Source organism: Eumetopias jubatus, unplaced genomic scaffold, assembly GCF_037043125.1.
Source record: "Eumetopias jubatus isolate StellerSeaLion01/CBP00866 unplaced genomic scaffold, mEumJub1_p1.0 scaffold_16, whole genome shotgun sequence".
Taxonomy (NCBI): domain Eukaryota; kingdom Metazoa; phylum Chordata; class Mammalia; order Carnivora; family Otariidae; genus Eumetopias; species Eumetopias jubatus.
In genome coordinates, this window is record NW_028274822.1 from 31,708,761 (window position 1) to 31,735,854 (window position 27,094).

Below are 27,094 nucleotides of genomic sequence, written 5' to 3' on the forward strand. Positions count from 1 at the left end.
TTTAGTATTTTTAACTATAGTCACCATGCTGTAAGGGATATGGAAGACTAGTGCCTTGCTACTCAAAGTATGCTCCACAGACCAGTAACTTTGGCATCTCCTGGGAGCTCATTAGAAATGCAGAATTTTAGCCTCACCCAGACCTACTGAAATCAGAATCTGCATTTTAAACAAGGGCCCTGGTGATTCTTGTCTTGATTGAAACGTAAAGTACCACCTAGAGCAATGACACCAACGGGGCTTTTGGGAAGAAAGAGACAGAGAGAGGGGAAGAGAGGAAGGGAGGGAGGGAGAAAGAAAGGAAGGAAGGAGGAGGGGAGGGAGGGGGGAGGAAGGAAGGGGGAAAGGGAAAAGGAAAGGGAAAGAAAAGGAAAGGAAAGAGAAGTCATATGCTCGTGAGCACTTTGAGACTGTTGATTGGTCCCAATACATTGAAACAAAACACGAGTAAAAAGCTATAGGATAAGGATGAGATGTAAACAAGCAGAGTCATGACTGCAGTGTAGTTATGATGAGATTTGGTTAAGGTTGATATGGTACCTTGAGGCCTAAAGAGGATATGGGCTAGCTAGAAAATTTTTTTGAAGTTTACTTTCTTTAACATGTTAAAAAAATATATATAAGTAGAACAAAAAGTGAATTAAACATTTTCATATTTGGTTACACCACTGTCTAGTTTTTTGTATTAACTTTACTATTCAAACAATGGACAGTAGCTGACATTTTGGGGATTGGGAAAAAGATAAAACAAAAAATACCCCCAAACATTTCTTCTACCATATTAATTCTACACTGTGCATAGCTGTGCTCACAGAGACAGCTTCTTTTATTTCTCCACTGCTCAGGAATTCAGTTGTATATAAAACTGAACCTGCCCAAAAGCTGAGAGAGACTAGAAATGATGGGTCCTTACCCTGGGGCATCATCATACAAGTCAAACAATGGTGTAGCTACCAGCTTACAATTTTTAGGGTCTGCAAACAAGGCTTCTTCCTGAAGTTGAACCAAAAACAACTTATGTTCCTTAGGTTGTGTAATATGTGCATAAATGCATGGATATTTAGGAGGTTCAAAATTTGGTCTCTGCCAGTTACCAATGTAATCATCAATGACCTTGACAGCCCAGTATCACTGTCATTAAGCATTTTAGTCCTTCAGTTTCTTCTCCTGGGTTAAGTTCACCACTTAACTTGGTAACCTAAAGTTGTTCCCAGCTGTAGCAGTATGCATGGGCCAGCCAGTACTCATTGCACCATCAGAACCCTTCTATGACCCCCCCTTTCCAATTTTATCAAATTGCTCACTCATGCAATGAAATCTAGCTGCAACAGAGCTGTCCTTATAGAGGGATTTTTTTATAACAAAAGTATAATCAGTAAGAGGGTACAGGTTGATGGTGCACTCCAGGGTAAGGGGCTTGGTCAGCTGGATAGACTTGTTGCCAAACTGGTTGATACCACCACCTCCTCTGCCCCTTCCTCTCCGCTTGGGGTCGGTCAGTCTGCATGGTGGTAATTTCAGGCATTGGTGGTGAGCTGAAAGAGGCAGGCCCAGAAACTTTCCCTGTGCTGGCAATGGTATTCTACGTTCTGCTCAGCAGTAGCCACCATTAATATGAGAGCATCAATAATGTTTGATTATTGTAGATGTTCATCAAATATTTATTGATTTATTGATGGACTTTTGTCTGATCCGGTAACCAAGGTCAGAATGTTGAATTAAATAGCTACTAAGTTGGCATGAGCAATACATTTTATCTGATAATCTGAAAGTATTTTTTTTCCTGATAATCCTTCATTTTTTTCGGAGAAACAGTGAAATCTCCATACTGTGGTATATGCTATTTACACCCTTTGGCACTTAATGACATTCGTTTGTATTTTTTTTTAATTATTTTATGTGGTTGTGTATATCTTGTGTCCCCAGGTGGATGACAAACTCTGAGAAGGTGGGAAAGTTATATTTTTGGTAGTTCCTCTAACATCTAACATAATATTATAAATATATATTAAGTTCAAATATTTGTAGAAATGAATGAATATACATCTAAAAGGAAATAATTTTATGTTGGAGTGGCTTATGATAGGAATTCCTCTTGATAGGAATAAGGATTTCAGTTCATTGAATATTTACTGTTAGGTATTCTGCGATGTGCTTTACTTATGAGGTTTTATAATTCTCTTAATGACATTATGAAGTAGCTGCCTTCATCCCTTACTTTACAGAGTGGAGCTCAGAAGAGTCAAGTGACTTTCTCAGGGTCACACTGTTAGGCACGTCAAAAGTGAGATTCAAAGACATCGGACAAGTATGCTATTTCTCTTCTCACATAAGAAGCAGGTGGGATTCTAAGTTCACATTCTCTATTTCCTATGTGGGGAATTCATAGGAAAGACACCACTAGCATTAGACCTTAGCTGAAAAGATCAAAGAAAACTAGAACTCTCCTGGGAGATCCTTTGAATAAATTTTATTTTCCTCAGTTTTTTTAATTTGGGTTACATATGACCAGTCCCCATGGGCTCCGGGTGTCTTTACAAAACCTTTGAAGCCAAGACACAGCTTACAAATGGTATTGCATTAACATTATAACAAAGTGGCCATATTTCACATTAGCTAGTGAGATCAGGTTGAGGTTCATGCTTTGAACTCTCCTTTTTCTAAAATCCTTTCCTGATTCTCTCCCTGCTTAGATCTCTTTCTCTCTAGCATGTTTTGGTATTTATTACATATTTGACATAGATACACACTAGACTATGGCTAGTTACACTGAGAACCCAGATGTCAGCTTTGGTATCCTTTCTTCCTAAATCTAGGTTGGCCTTTATTCCTGTTCCATGCCCTGCATAAAATACATTGCCCTCCACCAAGATTTTGAAGAGTTCAAGGGTAGGTTATGTTATCGAGGTCAGTGTCTAGCTTTAGCTTCTTGCCTTCTCTGAATTCCAGATTTTCCATCTTGTATTTTCTCCCTGTTTATTTCCACTGTGGCCTCTATCCAAGCATGGATCTTAGTCCATTTTTCTCATTTCTACAAAAATAACAGTTTTTTTTTGTTTGTTTGTCTTTTGCATTTTTCAGACTTTACTGAAAGTTTAGGGAGAAAAAGGGAGTCTATATCCTAGCAAAGCAAAATCTTAGAATCAAATATTAGGCTGTTTTACATCACAAGTCCTTCTCACACTTCTGTAAGTTGCTGGGCCATTTCTCTCTTCTTCCTTCTTTCTTCTCTCTGCCCCTATCCCAACAAAATCTGGTATTTCCCACCTCCCCCCTATTTTCTTATGTAAGAAAAAAATCAGCTCTTGTCTGTCTATATTTCCAGATTCAGGTCTTGGCTCTTCTTTGTAAAGCCAAGCACTCTCTAGAGAGCTTCTTAATTATCAGATTCTTTTGGAGAAAGTAGGGACTTCTATTTTCAGTTATTTTTTTATTTATTTTTAGTTACTTATTAATACAAATACAAATTTTCACTCCCTATTTACAGGCAAATTTCCTTAAGTGTGAGGACAGAATTTTCCTTCTTTGCTACTCCTAGAGAAAATTTAGAAGTTAGTTTGCTTACTCGTGTTTGGCTGAATAGATAGACAAGAGAAATAGGTACAGACATGAAGTGGGGAAGGGAACAGAAAGAGAAACAATATGGTCTCATCCCTTCACCTGTTACTTGGCTGAGGCTGGAGGCCCTATACCAATAGTGTCCTTCACGTTTGGGTGAGGGTTGACAGACAATAGCTTAATTCCTTTTCTGCTCAAAATGCTTCTTGCTGTCTACCTTTCCTGTTGGATTCCTATCTTTTCAGGTTAGTTTCTGTCACCTTTCCTGCTAAATGCTTTGCCTTTTAGATATGAATTTCTTTTCTTCTATGGGAAAGGGGAAATCTAAAGATCCAGAGTGGGAGGCCAGAGAGTCATTTGAATCAAAGTGGACCACAAGTTAAGTTTTGAAGTCAGGATATATAGCTGAGAATTTCCCCAAAATGAGATAAACAAGGAAATGGAAAGGGATAATCTGGGTGCAAGGGAGAGGTCGACGTTATGGGCTCCAAGCAATTTTTAGAATAACTATTGTTTTTCATAGGTTTGTTTTGCTTTGTTTTTGGTTGTGAGCAGGACAAAAGATATTTATGTTCTAGCTGAAAGGGTACAGGGTAGGATAGATATTGGTCACCCTTTCTTTTGAAGAATATAGATGAACAATGTTTATTAAAAACAAACTATGTCTTAGAAGTTATGTGAGATTTTTGCTCTTTTTAACACAAAATATTATGCATACTTATTTAAAAAGTTTAAACAGATCATACAGATTATATGTGCATGCACATGCACACACACATGCACAACAGAAATATGAAGTATATGTGCTGCCAAAGCGAGCACAACAGAAATATGAAGTAAAAAGTTCTTTATCGAAGTACTCTTCTATCCCAATCAGTTTCCCCTATGTAGAGCCTCCACTGTGAACAACAATGTCACTATTGCTAAGACTCCGAATATTCCATTTGTTTGATGCCTTCGAAGGGACACATTTTTCTTTTCTGATCACTAGAGGGGACTTGTCTTTTGTTCTTCCATAAAATAATCTTCTCAAAGTTTCCTTTACTCATGACCTGTGTTTTCAGACAACAAATGTACTCAGATTCACATCTTTGGGCAGTCCTCAATATATGAAAAGTGTGCATGGTCTTCTGTGCTATTTTGTTTGTTGTGACACTGCAGGTTCTATATGGGTAGGATCAGGCTATTTCATGCTGTACTGTTCACAAAGGGAAATATTGGGGTCATGGGAAGTTGTTTTACAGGTCAGCCAAGCCATAGCATATAAGCACTACTTTACTGATGCTTTATTATGAGCTACTGACATAGAATAAAAGAAGTGATTCTTTTAATGAAGATGAAATGCATGGTTCATTGAAGGAAGCAGAAATGTCACTTGCTACTTTCAAAATTGGACCATTTGGTTAAACATTTGTGTTGCTTTATTTGCTGCTTATCAAAAGATTTAGAAAGGTCTTGCAAAATCCTTACTGAATTTGGGAGTGTAACCATAGAAAAAGAAAGTTAAAACAAACAAACAAAAAAACAAAATAAAACTTGAGACAAATTTATATCTAGAAGCCTTTGTGATTTCAAGAATGGTCAAGCAGGCAACATAGTTGGTGGGGGAACCAAGTAAACCTGGACTAAGAGACAAAGAAGAGCTGATGTCACAGAACCCCAAGCCATAAAGCTGTTACTCAATCTCTATAATCTTCATGTACTACTCCCTGCTTTCCTCCAAGTGGTTTGTTGATGCCTAATTGGGAAGCTTTGGATTTGTATGAAATCAAGAAACTATGGATAAAATAATTGCACTTTATCTCCATCCTTCCTAGAGACAAAAGAAATGGGCTTATATCATATGAGTGAATTAGGTTTACCAGGTACTAAGCTTCTTGAGATAAGGACTTGGGCTTTATTTATTCATTTTTTAAAATGCCCCTCACACTTAGCACAGTGATGGGCACCAGATGGAAAATAATATATATTTTGGGTTTGTTTTCATTTGCTGTTGTTAAACATAAAGAAGATTGACTGACCATTTGATTAACATGGAGTGAGAGCTACTGAAAAGTAGGCAGATTCACATTAATCTGAGATTGTTTAGGTGGGTGCTATATGAAGTCTGTGGAAAGAGCCAAGTGACCATTCAAACTCTCGTCATCTAAAGAGTCTACTAGCCAACCTAAATATTAAGATAAACTGTGGAATAGGAGGAAACAATCATAAAGTGACCCTTTTCCAATTGCTTCAGAGACAAGCAAAGTAACACTTTGTCACAGACACATTTATTTTAATTGTTCTCTCCTAGGTAATATCAAAAAGTCAACATGGGTAGAGGAAACAGAAAAAAAAAAAACAATTTGTTCCTCATTAAATGTTAGAAAAGTCCAAGATAAACTTATTTAAAATTGATCTGATAAGCCCTGAGAACCATGATGCACTGATGTGTTTTCCTCAGCTAATGGTCTTCAGCTAATATTTATCCATTGCTTTGAGTAACCATTAATCTCTTGTGTTGAGAAACTCCACAAAGGCAATTTCTAGGGCATTTAACCTTTTCCACGTTTGCTGTCTCTTGAGTTTGGGTGACTCGGTTGTGGTGTATACTCAATTTCATTTAGTTTTCTTGGGTCCCAATTGCCAAGATAATAGCACCAACTCCATTTAAAATTAGTCTTTCTTCTTCCATAACACAGCGATATGTTCCTGAGGTGTAATGAAGTTAAATTTATTTTGCCTTCCCATACTTACATTCTTACCCATTACTACCTTTTCTTCCCTGCAATGCATTCCCTATTTTTCTCCTCTGTAATTTGACATCAGGAATGGCCACACAGGAAACAGCTGAGCAGTGTAAATGCCTTTCTAATGATCTCCAAGCTTCACCACAAGCTTAATAATATTAATGTCCTCGGTTCAATCTTTAGTGGTTTTATTTTTTTATTTATTTTTCTAGTTTGCTGCTGTTGAAAAATTCCCATAAGCTTAAATATGCAGCCAACTTAAGTTCACTTTTTAACCTAAGAATGTCAGTTCCACCATTTCCCTCCTCCCTCTCCTCTTTTCTCTCTCCAGTTACCCTAGTCTGGGGCTGACAAGTAAAGCTCTTGAAAAAATGACCATGGTTCTGAACAAAGCCTGTTGTTGCAGGTAATTGTTGAAATATCAAGGGTATTGCGTCCTCCATTACTTAAGCTCTCATTTGTGGTTTTCATGGTTTTGAGGAATGTTTATGGCTGACAGTCCTTTCTTTACAGCTCTATCCTTCAAGCTCCGGCTGATACTGCTGAGAATGACCGCTTGAGTGACTGATAAAATGTCAAGATGCCATTATTTCCAAGAGAGTGTTTGGGAGCAATAAGATCTGTTTCAATTTATCTCATCCACCTGAATTTAAGCCTTCAGGTTTAACTTCGTTGGCTGTTACAACCAAATTGTCTCTGGGTTTTTGAAAGAGCAGCCATCATGGAATGCAGAGAGGGTTATAATAATGGTCACGCCATGACATTTGTGTTGTATTTCACTGTGCACATTGGTGCAATATTTTGGACTTAATTAATACTCTCCAGGAACCTCAGTTTATGGATGGCAATAACCATATTTTAGATCATGTGAAATACTGCAACAAAAATTCAATTCATAAGGCAGATGGCAAAGCCTAGTTTGAAGAACAACAAAACAGGAAGATTTACAGTGAGTTTCAGAACTCTTCAACTGGAATCCAGCCGCTGCCAAAGCTCTGTTATTTCACTGGAGGGTAACAATCTGTGAGGGTCATTAGTGTCCTCATAAAAACTGAGATTAAAAAGTAGTCAAATGAAATGAATAAATAGTTGAGGCTTTTTCTGTGCAATAGAAGTGGAATTGTTTAAAAAGCAAGCTTTCCAAATGTTTAAAAAAATCATTCTGTAGTCATTTGTTTTCAACCTGGAATTTACTAAAGTAATAATTTTTAATGGAATGAAAAGGATCTTGTTACATTCTCAAGTATGCAGTATACAAGAAAACATTTCATAAGCAGGCATCTATTCTCTCTCTTTCAGAGCTAAGAACTCAATGTGGAAACAGTTACAATGGAGAAGAAAGGCTAATGAACAGAATGCCAATAACTCCACTGCCTAGTTGCCTTGGTGTTTCTGATTTTGGCACTGCCACGAGCACCATAAAAAATAAAGTATGGTTCACATAGGTTTTAATCAGACGAAGCACAAAGTTCATAAATAGTTTAGATGCCTTTAAGTTTTCTGAGACTAGCAAGGAAAGGCTACTGAGGTGGAGATTTGACCACCCACAGACTCAGCAAGGACCGTGCCTCTGCCTAAGGGCTAAAGAATATGGTATACTGAAATAAATTTTTAAAAATTATTATAGTTAAGTGAAAGCCAGGCAACATCTCAGGATTTTAATTATTTCAGAATGGACATCTATGATTGCTTTTGTGTGTGTGTGTGTGTGTGTGTGTGCATGTATGGAATTTGCAGCAGTTATTCACATTAATATTTTTTCTATTCTAAAAATCATAATTCAGTTTAGTTATTAGAAAATTTAGTGGATGGAGGGGGAAGTGGGCTAGAGCAATGATTTAAATTTCTATTTTAGAAGGATCTGAAAAGTATAGACATTAAGTAGTTATACATAAGACAGCTAGAAATTTCTTAGGCAACCACCATTTACATCTCATCAACTCTACTGTGGACCATCCTACTTCTAACCACTGCCCCTGACCAATTGGCCAAGACAATACAGTACCTTATGGAGAGTCAGACATTCAGATGTTAGTCGTATAAATCTGCTGTTTAAGTGTGTGTACCCTAGACCAGAGCTCCCCCTTGATGTGGACCTTGGCAACACTGAAATACTGTGAATGCCAAGACACTGATCACACAGCCTTCTTGGGGGCCAAGCAGGCCTGAGGTGGCCCCAGATGGTTGCCTTTAGCTCTGATCGGCTTTTCCAGATAATCCCATCATTTCATAAAAATGTATCCACTTTCTATGTTGTCATTACATATACATAGTTGTGAAGTGCTGCTCTAGACCTTAGTTTCCAATGAAATGAGTGGGGGATTGGACAAATTGATTCCCATGGTCCATTCCATCCCTATAATTCTGTGAGCATATATCAGCCTGCAGTTAAAATACCCAGAACTCCCTGTTCCTTTAGCCATAGTTCCCTCAGCCACAGAGGCTCATAAAAATTGAATTAAAAAACATGGAAAAATGTAGTAGAGTATATTTCATGTACTGGAAATCTACTACCTGATTTTTATTGGACTCTGTGCACAAAAGGCAATCCTTGTTTTTGTGGTAGCAAAGGAGCCCAAGGAACTATAACATGATCTATTATTTAAAAATACTGTTATATTAAAAGACCTGTGACATATTTCTGTGATCCATCCAGTCCTCTGCCTCTTATATCTGATTTGTTGTTTTTGGCCATCCCCAGTGGTTAGCTAGATGAGCTCCCCAATTCTTTTATTTTTTTTATTTTTTTTAAATTTTTTATTGTTATGTTAATCACCATACATTACATCATTAGTTCTTGATGTAGTGTTCCATGATTCATTGTTTGTGCATAACACCCAGTGCTTCACGCAGAACGTGCCCTCCTTAATACCCATCACCAGGCTAACCCATCCCCCCACCCTCCTCCCCTCTAGAACCCTCAGTTTGTTTTTCAGAGTCCATCGTCTCTCATGGTTCGTCTCCCCCTCCGACTTACTCCCCTTCATTCTTCCCCTCCTGGTATCTTCTTCTTTTTCTTTTTTCTTAACATATGTTGCATTATTTGTTTCAGAAGTACAGATCTGTGATTCAACAGTCTTGCACAATTCACAATGCTCACTATATGAGCTCCCCAATTCTACGCAGAGAGGACCTGGAAGGAGAAAAATAAGTATTTGCCTATTTCATTTGTCACCATGGGTGAGTGTGTGAGGAAAAAGAGGAAGACAATGGAACTGCTGACTCCTACATGGTCAATAGCAGTCTCTTTCTAAGAAATCAAATTTAGTTATTTGTTGAAAAGATGCAATAGTTTTCTTCTAGATTCAGGGCAGTGAAGAAAATCTTTTTTGTATTTATTTTACTTTTCGTTGCATTTCAGAATTCCATGTCAGGTTTGCAATCATCTTCTGACACCTTCAAGATCCTACTTATTCCCTTGGAGAGACATTGGTCTTTATAGATCTCATAGACAAAGACAAAGTAAAATGGTATCATTTTCACTCTACAAAACTTTAGCACACAATTACTTCTGAAGCCTTCCTTGACTTATTGGAATAAAGTTGGTAATTCATTCCTTAATATATAGCTCCAGCATTTTCCAATTACTCTGTGTTCCTTAATATATCTTTTTCTAAGGTAAATGACATAATAGTTATGAAAGGGCTTTGCAAACCATATGACACGTTACAGACATAAGACTTCATTATTATTATCATTTAGTTAATTAGAATATAAATATAATAAAATACCATATTAATTTGTTCAATATTTTTTTCCTCATTTTGCCATCATGCCTATTTCCTTTCTTTGTTATTTTGTAATTATTTTTTTAAACTTTTTTTCTTAAAGATTTTATTTATTTGAGAGAGAGAGCATGTGCGCGCATGCATGGACACGCGCGCACACAAGGAGGGGAAGGGGCAGAGGGACAAGCAAATTCCCTGCTGTGCACGGAGCCTGCCTGCCTCTGGGCTTGATCCCAGGACCCTGAGATCATGACCTGAGTGGAAATCAAGAGTTGGCTGCTTAACCTGAGCCACCCAGGCACCCCATTGTTTTTTAATTATTTCATGTGTCTTTGTTTAAAAATATAGTAAAGGCAAGGGCAAGCGCAAGACTACTATAAACTGCCTGGTCAAGTATTTCTGTGTTCTCGTTGTATGCACAAGGGAAGGAAGTGTGTTCACTGCCCTTCTAACACACAATGATACATTTAATTGAGAAAACAAGATCAACATATATGAAACCATCTTAGAAAAACATGAGAAATAATTGATAAAGTTCTAAAGTACCCTGAATATTTGGTATCATGGAAACTTGAGAAGACATAATGACTTAGAGATAGCTGTAAACTTGGGGGATGGATCAGGGGAGACCCCTCTGAAGTTGGCGCTGAGCTAGTCTTTAGCAGAGGAATAGGATACATATTTACAGATGTGGGAAGCATGCATGAGGAAATTCTTTTCTTAAAAATACCATGACCCATTGTTGTTACCCAAATGTCCACTCTTTACATAAGAACCATGTCTTCCCGGGATGCCTGGGTGGCTCAGTCGGTTAAGCGTCTGCCTCTGGCTCAGGTCATGATCCCAGGGTCCTGGGATCGAGCCCTGCGTCGGGCTCCCTGCTTAGCAGGGAGCTTGTTTCTCCCTCTGCCTGCTCTGCCTGCCACTCCCCCTGCTTATGCATTCTCTCACTCTCTGACAAATAAATAAAATTAAATAAAAATAAAAAAAACCCCATGTCTTCCCAAATTGCTGCACATTCATAAATTTTTTGGAAAGAATATTAATAACAGTAGTAGGGTATATATGAATCTACTGCCACCAGAACATGAATTAAGCATCAGTTAAAGTCAACAAATACTTTCAAGCACTCACTATATATAAAGGTCAGCACTACATGTTATGAGAAATATAAAGTTATAAATACACCAATAGAATGCTTGATCATTTTATTAAAAAACTAATAATCTAAGAGGTTGGAAATATTATTTCAATAATAATGGAGAAAGTGAGGGATCAGTTATCCTGAATTTTATCTCAAAATTTTCCCTGATTTGTTGTTAGAACATGGGGAAAAGCTCTTATCTTTCTGAGGTTTTAGTTTTCCCTCTTACAAGTGCAGGAGTTGGGTTAGATTAATTTTCCTTCCCATCATCATGGCCACTGCTCTTGGGCAGTTTCTTTGCCATCTTTAGGATGGACTATTACCATGGATGCCTAATTGAACTCCCTGTTCTCCAGACTTGCTCTCCTCTTCTCTACGTCCCGTATATTTGGCATGAAAATAAATTATAGCTCTAATATGACCATGGCATTCTCCTTAACCACTCCTAAGTCTTTCTTTAGTGTCTCTGTGGGGCAAAATCCCAGTACTTTAGCATGGTACAGGAGGCTCCCTATAATCTCTGCCCTTCTTCAGTCTTCTAGTCCTCTAAAATTTCTGGTTTATATCTGGGTAATACTGACATACTTAGAGTTTCCCAGAAGAGCCATTTTGCCTTTCGCTTCTGGGAAATTTGTCTGTGCATGTGATCCCCTTTACAGGGAACATCCTTCCTTTTCTTTCCATGCTCGGCTCACTTATTTCCTAACTCCTTCCCTTCCTGCCATCCCTTCTCAGTGTTTCCGTGAAGATCGATAATCACTGAGCCTCATCTTGCCTGTATCTGTCACACCCTTCCGTCAGTAATTTCTTTCAGGTTGGGCACTGTATTGTATTCACTTTTTCATGGTACATAGGAAGCACTCAATAAATATTCTGGAATGAATGAATCCATGAATGAAGAATGTGTATTCTATGTTGTTTGACAGTAGAAACCTAACAGAATACAGGTATGGAAAAGTTATTATGAGACTAGAATGAAGAGAGGGGTTAGTGTTGGCTAGAGGGATTGAGTCGGTTAACTTCTGATGAATGAGTGAGATTTTAAAAGGCATAAATAGGGAGGAATAGAATTCTAAGCAGTTGAAACAGAAAGGAGAGTAAGCTTATTTAAGGAATTTGACTTATTCTGAATCATTCCCAAACTCAATGGTTTAAAAAATAATTTATTGTTTTCTATCATGGTTCTGTGGGTTAACCAGGCTCTCCTAAGGAGTTTTCTCTGGGATATCTAAGGCAGTTGTCTTTAGAGAATAGCTGGGGCCAGATCATCTGAAGGCTTAACTGAACCGGAGGTTCAAATGGGTGGCATTTCACTCACATGTGTAGAGCCTCAATACCTTTCAAGTGCCTATCTATCAGAGTAGCATAGACTTCTTACACAGGCTGCAAAAGGCAAGAGTTGGAAGATGCCACTCCAGTTAAGGATTATGCCAGGAGGGGTCACAACATCACTTTGTCCTATTCGATCAATCCAAATTGCCATAGGGTCCAACCACATTCAAGGGGGTGGAGAAATAGACTCTACCTCTCACTGGGGAGGGGCAAGATCACAATGCAGAAGAATACATGAGATAGGAGATATTGCTGCAGCCCTCTTAGAAAATACACTCTACCAGAGACCTTTTTTTCTGAGAATAGTAAGGGTTATGCATAGGTCACAGAAAGGGGAATATGGGCTCTTGCACAGGAAGAAAAGTTAGCCTGAGCCCAGAGAGCTTTGCATGCACAGTCTCATTAAAGTTTTAATAAAAGGTGTGCCCGTTCTATCAGTAGGCAGTTCATGGGGTTTTTCATTCTGCTGGAGTAGTTTCTCTCTTTCAACCCTCTTGAACCTTTTTGTTTTAATATGGGTTTGTTCTACATTGAAATATTTTGCTGCAATTTTGTACCTTATGATAGGATATCAAGATGTCTCTCTATTTTTTATTTTTAACACAGTCATTCATCTTGAGACAAAATGGAAGATGAGCAAACTGATCAAATAGGAATATCTTCTGTATATTTGATAGGTTTCAGTGAAATTTAGTACACATGTAGGGGTTGTAGAAATAACAGATTGCATTGGGGGATGGCTACAGTTCACTGAACTGCTAGGGTAGCCATCTCTGAATACCTTCCGAAAAATTGCTTGCAGTAATTGATACCCTGGGAGAAGCTAATGTATTGGCAGAGGGAATAGGAATTTAAGAAAACTATGTAGTGATTTGGTCGATGACACAGCCGGACTATATAAATTTAGACACAACTGCCATTTTAGTGAAAACAGGTTTTGGGTTTTTTTTCACCCCCTGCCAAAGTTTCTAAATAATTATAACTCTACTTCAGGGTACTTAGATAGGTATAGCTTCTGGGTCCAAGAAATCTTAGGAAGATTTTCAAAAAGCCAGAGCACTGTAAGTAACAGCCCATCTGTCCCCTAATTTTAGAGTATTTTTTTTAAAAAGAAACATCTCTTTCAGTTTTATGACCACCTCTAAACTGTAATGCCAATGATTCAGCAGGCTACCCTGGTAGATGATAAACAAATGTTACCTGCTAATTTCCTGTTCTATTGCCTAATGTATCCACACAAGTAATGGTAGTACCACAGAAAATGCTATCCCTGTGTTGAACTTTAGTGCTGTGTCAATTAGCACACTGAAAGACTTTCTAGGAAACAGTCCTATGAAAATCATTAATGCTTTCATAATGTGAATTTTTTTAAGATGTTCACTGCATGAGAGTGTTTTTCTGTGAGAACTCTGCTCTTAGAAGAATCAATTTCTCCTGTGTACCTGGCTTGGATTTTATCTTCCAAACATTAAGTGATGTGACTGCTAGCTTCCCTTTTTTGTTGTAGTTCTCTTGGAAGCTTGGAGACAAATTTGTGTTCCATTTCCAGTAAGTGCACTGTATTATACTATGTACACTTTTGAATTCTACTTTAAATCCTTCTAGGGACAACCAGGTACAAAACAAATAATCACATAGTGAATTTATCTCAAGTTGATTGATCCAGGATTCATTTGCCATAACACTTGTTTAACCCTACCTGTGGACATCAACCTCACAGAGTTCTTGGAAGTCAGGAAGCTGCAATCCCCCTCTTTGATTCATGCAAGTTCATTCATCTTTAAAATGAGGTAAAATAGAAATGTGTGGTTAGCCTTCCCCCTAAATAATGTGTGGTGATGGTGATGGTTTAGGAAACAGCCCAATTGTTTGAAAAATTGTGTGGGAATGTAATTAGAGTTTCTGGCTTCTCCACATGGGTACTTTATTTCCAAATTGACTTCAGTTGGTGAATATTATAGAAAGCTGAATTCTAGCAGGGGCTCTGAATTACTTTTCTGTTCATTGACAGAATGTCTACACTAACCCCACATTTTTTATGGATTGTTTCACATATCTCCCCTGCTGAGTCTCTCAGGGAAATCTGTGAGATGTGAGGCCAAGAATGGTGTCCTCTGCTAAATATGTGCCATAGGAAGGGAGAGAGTTTTGATGGCACATATATTTGCTCCATTGACTGATATAAGTGAGGAAAAAGTCTAGATTAAAGAGAACAGACCCTCTGAATAAAATACCCAAACTTCGATACCAAAACATAGTACTCATTCCAGAGTGTTCATGTCTTTATTTGTAAAATGTATAAAGTATTCCTGTTGTTTAGCCTATGGTTTTATGCACATTGTAAAAACAACAAATAACAATTTATGATGGGAATAAAGCACGTTTGTGGTTCACTACCACCCAAACAGCGATGACACTGACTCTCAATCTCTTTGACTTTGGATTCGGAACACAGTGACAAATGCTACCCGAGCTGTCTGTCAGAAATAAATTTCTGGATTAAATCAACAGAGCTTCAACTCAATCTGGATAAAATTGTGGCAATGTTGACAGCATAAGGGCATGATTCTGAGGAACTCATCTGAAATGAATCCTTATCAGAGACTCATGCAGTAACATCTCGGAGAACCAAGAAAATGCAAGCGAGCCTGGGTTAGTTTTCTGGAAAAGCAAGTGAATACACTCCCCTCTCCACCTTAAACCTGCGTTCCATAATAGGGAACATGCACAGTTTCTCTGTGGAAATCCCTTGTGTGTGGGACATGAGTAGAACTTTGAATCAATTAATTACTCAAACAATGACTAAGTTGTCAGTGCCTATCAGGACATAATAGACATCTCAGTGGCAGATAAAAACATGTATAAGACACTATTCTTCCCTTTGACCTGTTTAACATCTACTTGGGAAGATGAGCTATGGGCATACAAGCAAATTAAAATAGTATTGGGAGGAAGTCTCATGGAAGTTTAAAAACAGGAGAGGAAAAACCTGGTAAGGCAATTTGAGCTATGCCTCACAGAAGAGAAAGTGGATTTTTTTCTACACCCCTGCCATCTCGCCCTTGCTTCACTGATGCTGAGGGATTACTTACCTCTGAACTTCTTGTGAAATAAGCACTAAATAGTACCCTTAAAATCTGAGTCACTTTTAGTTGGGTAGTCTGATATTTGCAGATGGAAGTGTTCTGCCATGAAAATCAGCTATTCTAGATTTAATCTCATGAGCATTCTGATGTACTCTGGCTTGTGTAGAATCATATAAAACATTCTCTTGGGATGTTGCCATTTTTCAAATACTTTGTTCTTTGACCCAGTTAGAGCATATATTTACTAATTCATAAAATATACTTTTATTGAATTATCTTCTGTGAGATAGGCCCCATGCTGGGCACTGGAAATTTAAAGATTAATGAGATGTCCTTCCCTTCACAGAGCTCACAAGCTACTAGGTGGGGGGTGGGGTGAGAGGAGACACAGAAAAAAACTAATTTTAGGGAATTGTGCTAAGTTCTGATATAAATATAAGGTGCTCTGAGGAATGAAAGAGAAAGAAGTGGAATGGAAGAGAAATAGTGGGAATGGCTTCCCAAGAGAAAGTTTCTCCAGGGTATCTTAGGAAGTCTTTTTAATGATGGGAATTGTAGACACCATGGCAGGATGGAGCCATGATTTGACAGCATCTTTTTCTCTGTTCTACAAATAATGCTTTGTGCAGGGCATATGGAAACATTTTCCCTCAACAAAGAGAGAAAGAACTCTCAGAGATAAGGAGAGCCCTGAATACAAAGTTATGAGCTACAAGGATTTGGTCCCATCTCTGCCACTCACTTACTCTGTAATGGTGGTGGTTACTTCTGTTCTTAGGTTCTTCTTCCCTCACTTCTAAAGGGAAGACCATTAAGCCGGCACTCAGGTGCAGGTGTGAGGCTGACACGAAGAAGAGGAGGGCATGCCAAAAGTGGTGTTCCTAGTGACAGAAAGAGGTTCAACTGGGTGTGAGTATGAGCAGGAAAACTGCAAGAAGAAGAAATAAGCCAACTAAAATAATAATAGAAAAGGCCAACAGAGTTTATCACATGCCAGGTATTTATCTAAACTCTTTACTTATATTAACAAATTTTGTCTTCACAATAATCTTTTGTGGTAGATGCTATTCATATCTCAGATGAGAAACTGAGACCCAGGGATATTAAATATCTTACGCCAAGTCACACAGTAAGTATCGTAACTTAAGCATATGGGCTGCTAAGTATTGTAACCTAAGCATTTTTTTTTAAAGATTTTATTTATTCATTTGAGACACAGAGATACAGAGAGAGAGAGAGAGCATGAGCAGGGGGAGCGGCAGAGGGAGAGGGAGAAGCAGGCTTCCCGCTGAGCAGGGAGCCCAATGTGGGGCTCGATCCCAGGACCCTGGGATCATGACGTGAGCCAAAGGCAGACGCTTAACCGTCTGAGCCACCCAGGCACCCCATAACCTAAGTATTTGTAACATTTTTTTCTGCACCATGAGCCCTAGCCCTGGTTGACTAATACCATGAAGGAAGTAAGACTGTGAATGGGATAGAAGATAAATCCCCATTGCAAAATTAAGAATAGCAGAGTGAGGCAGACACTGTTGTGATGTTCTTGAGCATCTAGCTTCATTTGTAATCTGTAAGCAATCTGAAGATCAAGGTAAAGTAACTACATAGAACTGTAACACGCTTAAGCTGATGAAAATAATTTGGCTACAGGAAGAAAGTTATGACTGCATTTTATATCTCATTCTACTCTATCTTCTAAGGGTTAAGGGTAGACTGAAGGAAATAGTCCAGGTGAAGGAAGAGGGTAACCCGAATTAAGGCATCAGCAGTGGGGATAGAAGTGGATGGGTTTGAGTTACAGAGGAAGGAAAAGCAACAGGATTTGGTGATTAGTGAGGTGGGAGGAGGGTAAAAGGAGAAAAAGAAGAAAGAATTGGGGATCACTACCAGGTTTCTGCTTCAGGTAAGGGGATAGATGGTCTTATGTTTCACAGAGATAAGCACAAAAGAGGTATATGTTTGGGGAAGTGGAATAATGAGTTCATTTTTTGACATGTTGAATTTGAGGTGCCTCTAGGATGTTCAAATGGAAGTGTTCACCATATGATTCTGGAGCTCAGGAGAGCTGAGCTGAGCTGGAGATTGTGAAAATCATCAGCACACAGGAACTTCTGGAGTCATGGAAGTAGATTAATTTTCTCAGGTAGAGAAAGTAAAATGAGAAGGGAAATGAAAACAGAACCCAAATATTTAAGCAAAAGAATTTAAGTCCTTGAAGAAATGGCTAGAGAGGTAGAAGAAAAACCAAAGAATGAGGTTTCCAAGAAGCCAAGGAAAGTGAGCACAAGTGTTCCAGTGGAGGAGTGGGAACAATGTTTGTCGCTGCAGAGAGGGCACATACTTACTATCGACTGAGTAAAATGTCCACTGGATTTAGCTGCAGAGACCACTGCTGACCTTTGGGCTAATAGATTAACTGGAGCAGTGGGGTAAGAAGAGGCTGGAAGTTGAGAGGAAGTGAAGACAATGGTTGTGGATAACACTTCAAGGTACTGAGTGGTGAAATAAGGTGAAATAAGGGAGGTATCTAGATGAAACAGACTTGGGCATATTTAATGCTGATTAGAAGAGCCAGTAACAAGGGAACTTTTAAGGAGAACACAGGGGAGTATTCTGAATAATGAGAAAATAGTTGTGAAATAAATAACATTGACAAGTAAAAAACAAGTTATTTTTATATATGCCTCTGTATCCAGACATCAACACCCAGGGAGACTTCTGTCCTGGACTGCTTCCCTGGGTGCCCCAGAAGGACTTGTAGGAATGGTACCTCAGCATGCTTTAGGGAATACAGTTTCTCCCTCTGAAGAATATCAGAAAACCAGTCCCCCAATATATTTATGGTCTTCTCTGTGGAAGTGAAGGGGGTTGGGAGAAAACTTCCAGCATATTCTACAAAGATGAGTGCAGGTAAGAAAGAAATCACTATGAGCAGGGGTGCCTGGGTGGCTCAGTCGGTTAAGTGTCTGACTTCAGCTCAGGATGTGATCTAGGGATCCTGGGATCCAGCCCCATGTTGGGCTCCCTGCTCAATGGGGAGTCTGCTTCTCCCTCTCCTTCTGCCCCTTCCCACAACTTGTGCTTTCTCTGTCTCTCTCTCACTCTCTCAAATGAATAAATAAGAATCTTAAAAAAATAAATCGATATAAGCAAAGCTGGTTTATTAGCAATGCTGACTAAAACAATAAACAAGGAAAGGGGATGTGTAAAACTGTCAAGTTTAATGAGTCTGTTCAGGCAAACCTTGGGTCTGTGAGGTAAAGCGTAAATTGTGTTTCAAAAAAAAAAAAAAGCGTAAATTGTGTTTCTTTGGCAACAAGAAGATAGTCCAGTGGGCTGTGATGTAAAGATGGCTTGGGGGGAAAACAAATAAAAGAAAAACAACAACAAAAAATCCCACAGGCCCTGAGATGGAACACCAACTCCTGAGCAGCTGTAATATCTCTATTTTTAAGAGAAGAGTGCTAATCTACTACTTTTCCCTCATTTATTTGTTCAAGCCAACATTTAATTTGGCCCCTGTCTGCATTGTGTTGGATTCTAAGGACTCAAAAATTAATATAGCCCCATTCTTATTTTCATGGGGTCACAGTTTCTGGGGAAAGTCAGAACTAAAGATAGTCCCTTTGCAATGTGGTAACTGCTGTCTGTAAAAAAGATTTATAGAGGGAACCATGGGTGCCTAATCATTCCTGGGCTAAGGAAAAAATTCGATGCGAGGCAAAAGATCTTCCCCTTATTTTGAAACCATAGAAATAAATGAGTCTATTTCAGTCATGCTTTTCCATAAAGGCTCTTTTCCCATACTTAAAAATACCTATATATTTTTTACCTCCATGAGGAACTCCTTACCCCATGTACACTTGCTAAGCATGTTGGCATGAATGTGTTTATCAAAGGATCACAGAAATCCATAGCTGGATGAGACCTGAGCAGTCATTCTAACCTCTGTACTGTTAATTGAAAAGAGTCTGTCATTATTCAAACTGTTACCAACCATAATAAATCAGCCCTTACCAACCTACTCTAAAATGGTTATTTCACTTATTGTGTAGTGTTTTCTACTTATACACATATGTATTTGTATGGTTACTGAAGTTAAAATACAATAAAATATTTTTCTACTACTATTTAACATTGAATTAGATTTTTTCCATATTATTATGGTTTGCATAATTTTCACTAGAATGGCTGCCTGATAGTCTATTGTCTTGATCTACCTTAAGTTACTAAAAAATTCCACCACTTTATAGATAGAGAAACTGAGGCCTGTTAAGGTGCTTCATGCTCTGGGTCTCTGTATTTTTTTCACACCATGTTGTCACTTTCACATAGAAGATGAGAGTTTTAGCTGATTCAAAATTATTGGCAAAAAATCCTGTGAGGCTGGTTTTCTTAATGCTCGTGTATCAGTTGGTATTTGTAAAAGATCAAATCATAATGAAAATCAGGTATCTGCTGAAAATTGAGGAGACTGGTCAACAGACAAGGGAATATGGGTCACTTTTTCCTCTGATCCAACAGTAGCTTCTTTTGCCATGTTGGACGGATTCCATAGAGATCCTGTATTCTCATATATGCATGTTAATGGACAACAGGAGCTTGCCTCATGCCTCAAGTACTTAAAGCAGTAGCAGGTTTCTAAAGAGCTGGGACAAATAGGGGTAAGACTGAAAGAGGTGGAAACTAGTAGAATAGGTCGCCCATGAGAAGCTGTTTTAGGAGGTCATGTCAGGGAGGAAGAGAACACTACTATGGGGGGAAGGCGGGTGTTGGAAAGGTATAGAGTTACTTATAGGAGGCCCCAATCTGACCCCCAGCTACTAAAATGTTGGTACTGGAAGGGACATTAGAGACCATTTTCAATTAATCAAATGCCTAATTTGACGACAGGGGGTGAACTAAAACTCAGATATCATAATGTCAAGTCCAGTGCATTGTCCATGTCCATCAAAGGATGAATAATACCAGTGACAAACTTTTCCTCCTTTAATTACTAAGGACTTTCGAAATATGTGTTTTGAAGTGTAGACTGGTTAAATAGTCTAGTAATATCTTCATTCAGTAACACCTCTCTAAATCCTACTCCTGAAAATGCTGAGCTAATTGGGTCAGGTTTGAAGGAACATGCAGATAAAAGTTGGAAGCAGGAGGAAAAGGAGTGGAAAAAGTTCCTCTTCTACCAACCCAAAGGGTGTATGCAAGTAAAACAACAGAATAATAGAATTGTACTTTAGAAATACTATCACAAAGCATGTTATTTAACATTTTTATTTTATAGACTGAAAAACTGAATCTTAGACTTGTTCGGGTTTCAAGAACTTATCAACAGCAACATAAATCCATGCTTTCTTTTGACTCCAATCTAGTGCTTTTTGTCAACTAGTGAAATAATTATTGTTATATTGTTGCCATGAAGTAGGATGAATATCACTGTGTCCATAAGTAGGAAACATTATTATCTTTATGACTTTACCAATTTGGATTGCATTGGGAGAAATACAAAATAGACTCCAGAGCTTGACCCTGCATTCAGCTGGTAAGTCTGAGAGTTCATAGAAGGCTGATTTGGAAGAAGTGGACCTTGAGGAGGTGGGACCTGAGCTAACCCCTAAAGGATAGGATTTGAACTGGCAGGTGGTAGTTGAGGGAGAGTGCATTTCAGGCAATACATGTTAGCATTGCCACAGGAAGAACCGGCGACTACAGAGAACATTCATTGCATTCTTTACAATAGTTTTAATATTCTCATTTTAATCCATGTGAATAACTTTGGGCAAGTTACTTAGCCACTCTGGTCCTCTTTTTCTTTAGCAGCAAGGAGGGAATAACAAAGCGGGGCTGCATTACAGGGAAACCAGGAGGCATCGTGAATATGAAGCATTATAAAGGGTTTTATTCACATAAAGGGGAAGGAGAATATGCGCCACAAAATTCTACAGCCAGAATTTCAAAGCATCATTGTTGCCTAATGATGGTTTTAGCTTTGCCCTCAGTGAATATATAGTTGGAGTTTTGCAACTGAAAAATATCTTTGTTATGTTTTGCCTGGATCAAAGCACACATAAAGCCTGATTGAATGGAAAAAAAGGCACAAGATACAGGCGAGCGCCTCAGCATGACAAAGAGCGGCCCTCAGGTTTTTGCTAATGCCCTACCCAGTTAAAATGTTCTGAAACCTTTGTAAGCAAAGACTGAAAATCCAACAAAATTACCATATATGTATCTTATCCAAAATACATGCTCATGCATTACTGGAGATCAGAGTTACCACAGATAGAAAGACCTGAACTGTTCTCTCCAACAGGGTGTGAGGCCATGCCCCCAAAGAAGAAATATTTGTCAGAAGAAAAGTGAAACTAGAAAAACTCAGAAGATTGTACAAGAGGGTGAAGATAAGGAAACTGGTTTAAATAAAAATGAGTCAGTGTAACAAAATCCAGATTTTTCAGTCTTAGGTACACAGTGGACTCCTTAAGATAAAGAAGTTTTATAAACAGAAGTATCTTATGAGTAATTTATCAATTGTTTGCCTATAAATGAGATTTTTAAATGAGAACTAGAGAAATTTTTCTTAGAATGAGTGAGATTGGTGTTTCTGTTAACACTGGGTCCAGGGACAGCTTGTTCTCCAAAGGTGTAGTTTCTAATGGCACCCATACACATTGAAATTATTTTTTATCATGATTTGAGACAGAAGTAAAAGCAGAAGCTGTTACCATTCCTTCTGTAAATTCCAACCAAACCTGGCAGAATCATATTGTGATGCATACTTCTAGCATTATTGGCATCTTATCTTCTTTACAGAACTAATTAATGTCCGGTTCTTATCTTTGTCTTCCCGACTCTTCTCTTCACCTTTTTCAACAATTCTATTAAGATCTTCTAGTGTCATAACATTTCTTTTTTTCCTGCTTAAAGGACAATGCTTTGGGGTCCTGAGGTCTCTTTGCTACATATGAGCTATGTATAATAGGACAGATGGAAAAGTAGGAAATTCAGTTTAGAAAAGATACATGGTTCTTGAGCTAAAAACAAAAAACGAAACAAAACCCACCTAATTTGATTGTCTATTTTTTTCCCCACTGCAATGACTATTTATATAATAAAATTCAACTGTATTGTAAGCTTCTGAGGAAAATTTTCTTATGCTTTCATTTTATTTCTATCCCACACCTCAATATTTAGGACAAAGTCTTATCCTTAGAAAATGCTCAATAAATATAAATTGATTGAATGATTATTTACTTACCAATTGACTGGTTTGTCAATATGCCATTGATATTGTTTGACTTCTCAGAATATTTAGGGGTTTTCAATGGAGACAGGGAGGGAGGCCTTTATGGACCATGCCATATTTGTCTTCATCTCCTTTACACTGGTTAACCTCATGCTCTGCTCAGTGCTTCCTGTAGGTAGATGCTCCATTTCTGTTTACTGAATAAAAAATAGTTTCTGTTGTTGAGCAATAGCTCCTCAATTAAGTTTTGTTATGAGCATTTGTACCACCAGATTAGATTTAAAAACAACACCAAATGTTTGCTATATGACCTGGCCTTTCAGTATTGAGAATCTAATATAATAATAGAAAGTTATTTCCTTTAGGGTGTATTATCTCTCTACCAGATGCTCATTGTTACATGCATGACAAGCTCCTTAGAGCGAAAAGGTTCTCCATGTGGATGGAGGAAAAAAATGAAAACCTGACCACTTACCTGGTCAACATTATTTCATAGGGTGAGGAATAAATCAGGCTTGGCATGACCTTCATTGAAATTTCAGATTTATTTACAGAGGTTTGTGCTGATCGCTTTATCTACTGGAGGCTCGGTTTCCCCTTGGTGACTCATAAGTAACGTGGTCCACACAAACCCGTGTAAATAGAGCTAATATTTCAAGGGAGGTCATGCTATATACTCTTCCCCTGAGAACAGATGATGGCTGACTGCTGGGCTGATGTGAAATTTATCTTTGTGAAGGAGAAGAGGGAGTATGTGGCCTAGAGGGCAGTATCCAGGGTTTGTGAATCCTAAGAGGGGCTGAGATACACTGGGTCCAAGTGTTTGTGTTGTGTGCTTCTACTTATGGGCAAAGATTAACAAAGGAAAACAAAATAACTCACTCAAGTCAAGTCTTCATTGATTTTTCTCACTTTATTTGTATACATTTTTCCCTTTGAACCACTAAATCCAGTGGTCTCCAAAGAAGAGTTTGGACCCACCAGTAAACAGATCTGTGAGCTGGTTGCCTCTATCAATTCCACTTTTTTACTTCATTCTGCTTTCAATCTCTCACTGCGTCTCTCTTTCTCTGCCTTCTTATGTATTTCGCTGGGATTTGTTGCACATAGTAGTTCCTTTTCCCCACTTCTACTTAGGTCTCTACAATCAGATGCCTCCTAATTTACCACTCAGACACTTTGCCATACATATGGAGAGATACTCCCCCATCTATTTGCACCTACAAGGTGAAAGTAAGTCTTTTGGAAAATGAAAGCAAACTTCTCTTTGTAAAAGGTTTATGTAAAATATAAAATCCCATGCTCTAGGATTTCTTGCTTTATATGATCGTATTAAACTTTATAAATGTTATTGATTTAAGATGTCTAGGAGGAAGTCAGATAATTCTATTAGAATTAATCAAGAAATACATATTAAGGGCACTCTACGACCTGAGTATGTTGCTTCTTGCCATGTAAGATAAGTTTCTCGTGTAGCTTGCCATGCGTTTGGGGAAACAAGACTAACACTCAGGAAAAAAAAATACTGAAAAACACAGGACTGTATAGAATTTCCTGTGTGGTATGGACTTAAGTGACATTCTAAATACATATGTGGTCATACCACTCTCCTTAAAATAATCCCAAGGGATAAAGTCCAGACCCCCTTACAGTTCTTGGATCCATAAGAGCTCTGCAACCTGTCTCCAGCTCACCCAACAATGTCTCTATGCTAAGAGACTCTGTGTTCCAGTTTCACTAAACACATCTAAACCACTATTATATTTATTCAGGGATGAAGAAGCTAAAGATAAATAACATATAAGATCATAAGGCATATTAGTTATAGTTACTTGACATGTAAGGTCCTTTCCAAATGTATTACCTTATTACCTTTATCTTCCTTCAGCTTGGAATGTCTTCCACCACTGTCTCTGACTGGCAAATATTAGTGCCTCAAATCGTCCCACAGCTGAATGAATTATTTCTTCTCCTGAGCTCAAATAGCACTTGCTTCTACTTCACTGCATTTTAAGTCATCTCTTTAACATTCTCCCCCACTAGACCATGAGCTTTTTGAGGGCAAATACTGTGTTTTATTCACTGTGGATTCCCCAGTGCCTAGCACCAGAATGTTTTATGGGTGTTTTAAGGGTGAGTAAATTCTCAGAAAGTGACAGCGTGATCTCCTAAATGAGTAGGGAATGCAGCCACCTCATGAGATCTGAGAGCTACTAAACAGAACCTTCACATTAAAATATCCCCGCCTCATCCTGCCTCCGTAGCAAGAGAATCCATGCATAACCCTTGGGGCTAAGGTTGCTGTGGTTCCGATCCAGTGACCTAGGGCAAATTACTTACCCTTACTTTTATCATAGTATCTTGTATTGCCATTATCTGCAGCATTTTCAACAACAGCAACAACAAGGCACATGTCTGTGGGGCCCTGTGCCAGGTATTGTGGGTACAGACAGTCATAAAACCCGTCTTTGCCCTGGAGAATCTAATATAATAGTAGAAAACAGAAACAAATGTTATATAATAGCACAGACCTTTCCGTGTAACACAGCTATCTCAGAACACTTTATTTTATTTATTTATTTATTTACTTATTTATTTATTTCACAGAGGGAGACACAGCAAGAGAGGGAACACAAGCAGGGGGAGTGGGAGAGGGAGAAGCAGGCTTCCCGCGCAGCAGGAAGAGCCCGCGATGCGGGGCTCGATCCCAGGACCCTGGGATCATGACCTGAGCGGAAGGCAGACGCTTAACCGACTGAGTCACCCAGGCGCCCCATCTCAGAACACTTTAAAAATGAGGAGTGTTTTGGCTAAAGGGTGCTACATCCACTTTCTGCAGGTTTATAATGTACAGTAACATAATAGAAGCATTCTGAAGTGTTGTGATAAAAATATATTTAATCTTTTTTAATATCTCTGTAATATCTCTTTCGATTGAGATATGATTACATACAGCAACATAAAGTTTTTTGGTACAGAATTTAAGTTTTGATCAATGGATACACCCTTGTAACCAAAACCCTAAAGAAGATCTAGAATATTTCTATCACTCTAGAAAGCTTTTTCATGATCCTTGCCAGTCAATCCTCTCCCCCTTAACCTGCCCCACCCCTAGGCAACCACTATCCTGATATCTACCCCTATAAAGAGTGGTTTTGCTCGTTCTTCACACTTACTAGGCGATCCTTTTTTTAAATGTAATATTTATTAATAGTACACATTTAGGGGCGCCTAGGTGGCTCAGTCATTAAGCGTCTGCCTTCGACTCAGGTCATGATCCCAGGGTCCTGGGACAGAGCCCCGTATAGGGCTCCCTGCTCCACGGGAAGCCTGCTTCTCCCTCTCCCACTCCCCCTGCGTGTGTTCCTTCTCTCGCTGTGTCTCTCTCTGTCAAATAAATACAATCTTTAAAAAAAAATTACACATTTATCATATTGTGAAATATACTTTGAAAATGCTAGGTCATCACTTTTTAGCTTTTAATGAATTTTCATATTCATTGCCTGATTTAATTCAAAATAATAATATAAGGATACTGTAGGCGCCAAATGAGTGAGTGATTCATACAGCGATTGCTAAAGGAGTTGAGATAAAAATCACTTAGGGTTTGTTTGAATTGGGACAGCTTCCCAGTGATTAAGAGCCAAACTTTAGCTGGACCTTCCCTACGGTAGGATATAGACAAGTGGAGAGAAGAGGGGAGGAAGTTCCTGGACATAGGAACAGGGTGGGCATAGACTTAACAAGGGCCATGTATATTTTGTATTAGAAGAGCAAGGAGAATAAAGCTCTGGGAATAATGCTGTAATTCACACACCCTAGATCCTGCTCCGCAGCCCTGAGCGTGCTTTGTGACCTGGAAAGGAAGGCACTGTCGCTGGACCTGGGTAAGGTTGGCTCCCTGCACGGTCTTAACAGAGGGGTTTTCTTAGCAGAGCTGACGTTACCGTAACCTCTTCTTAGGGACTGAGCTCACCTTGGATTTCAGTTCTGTTTTTCTTCTCATGCTCAGGGACAACATACAGCTATTGCTGGAAGAATCTGTGAGAGAACGGGACAGCGGACTTACACGGGAGCCGGACCCCAGCAGGTTAGAGGGCTCCTCGCCCGCTCCCTGACCTTAGAAAGTGCAATCCGCCAGTCCGCCCTCCGTGAGAGCCATCTTCCAGTGCGCAGGCGTGAGCGGGCACTTGGCGCTGAGACCCTCTGGGCGCATGCGCCTCGGTGCCCACTTCCGGCCTCCTGGGCGCCCTCCAGGGCTCGCAAGGAGCAGATGG

The 27,094-nt window shown here is 38.8% G+C and overlaps 1 pseudogene; it reads right to left on the bottom strand.

The window, feature by feature from the left end:
- Nucleotides 1-849: 849 nt before the first annotated feature.
- Nucleotides 850-26,823, bottom strand: LOC114204982 (uncharacterized; annotated as a pseudogene).
- Nucleotides 26,824-27,094: the final 271 nt, after the last annotated feature.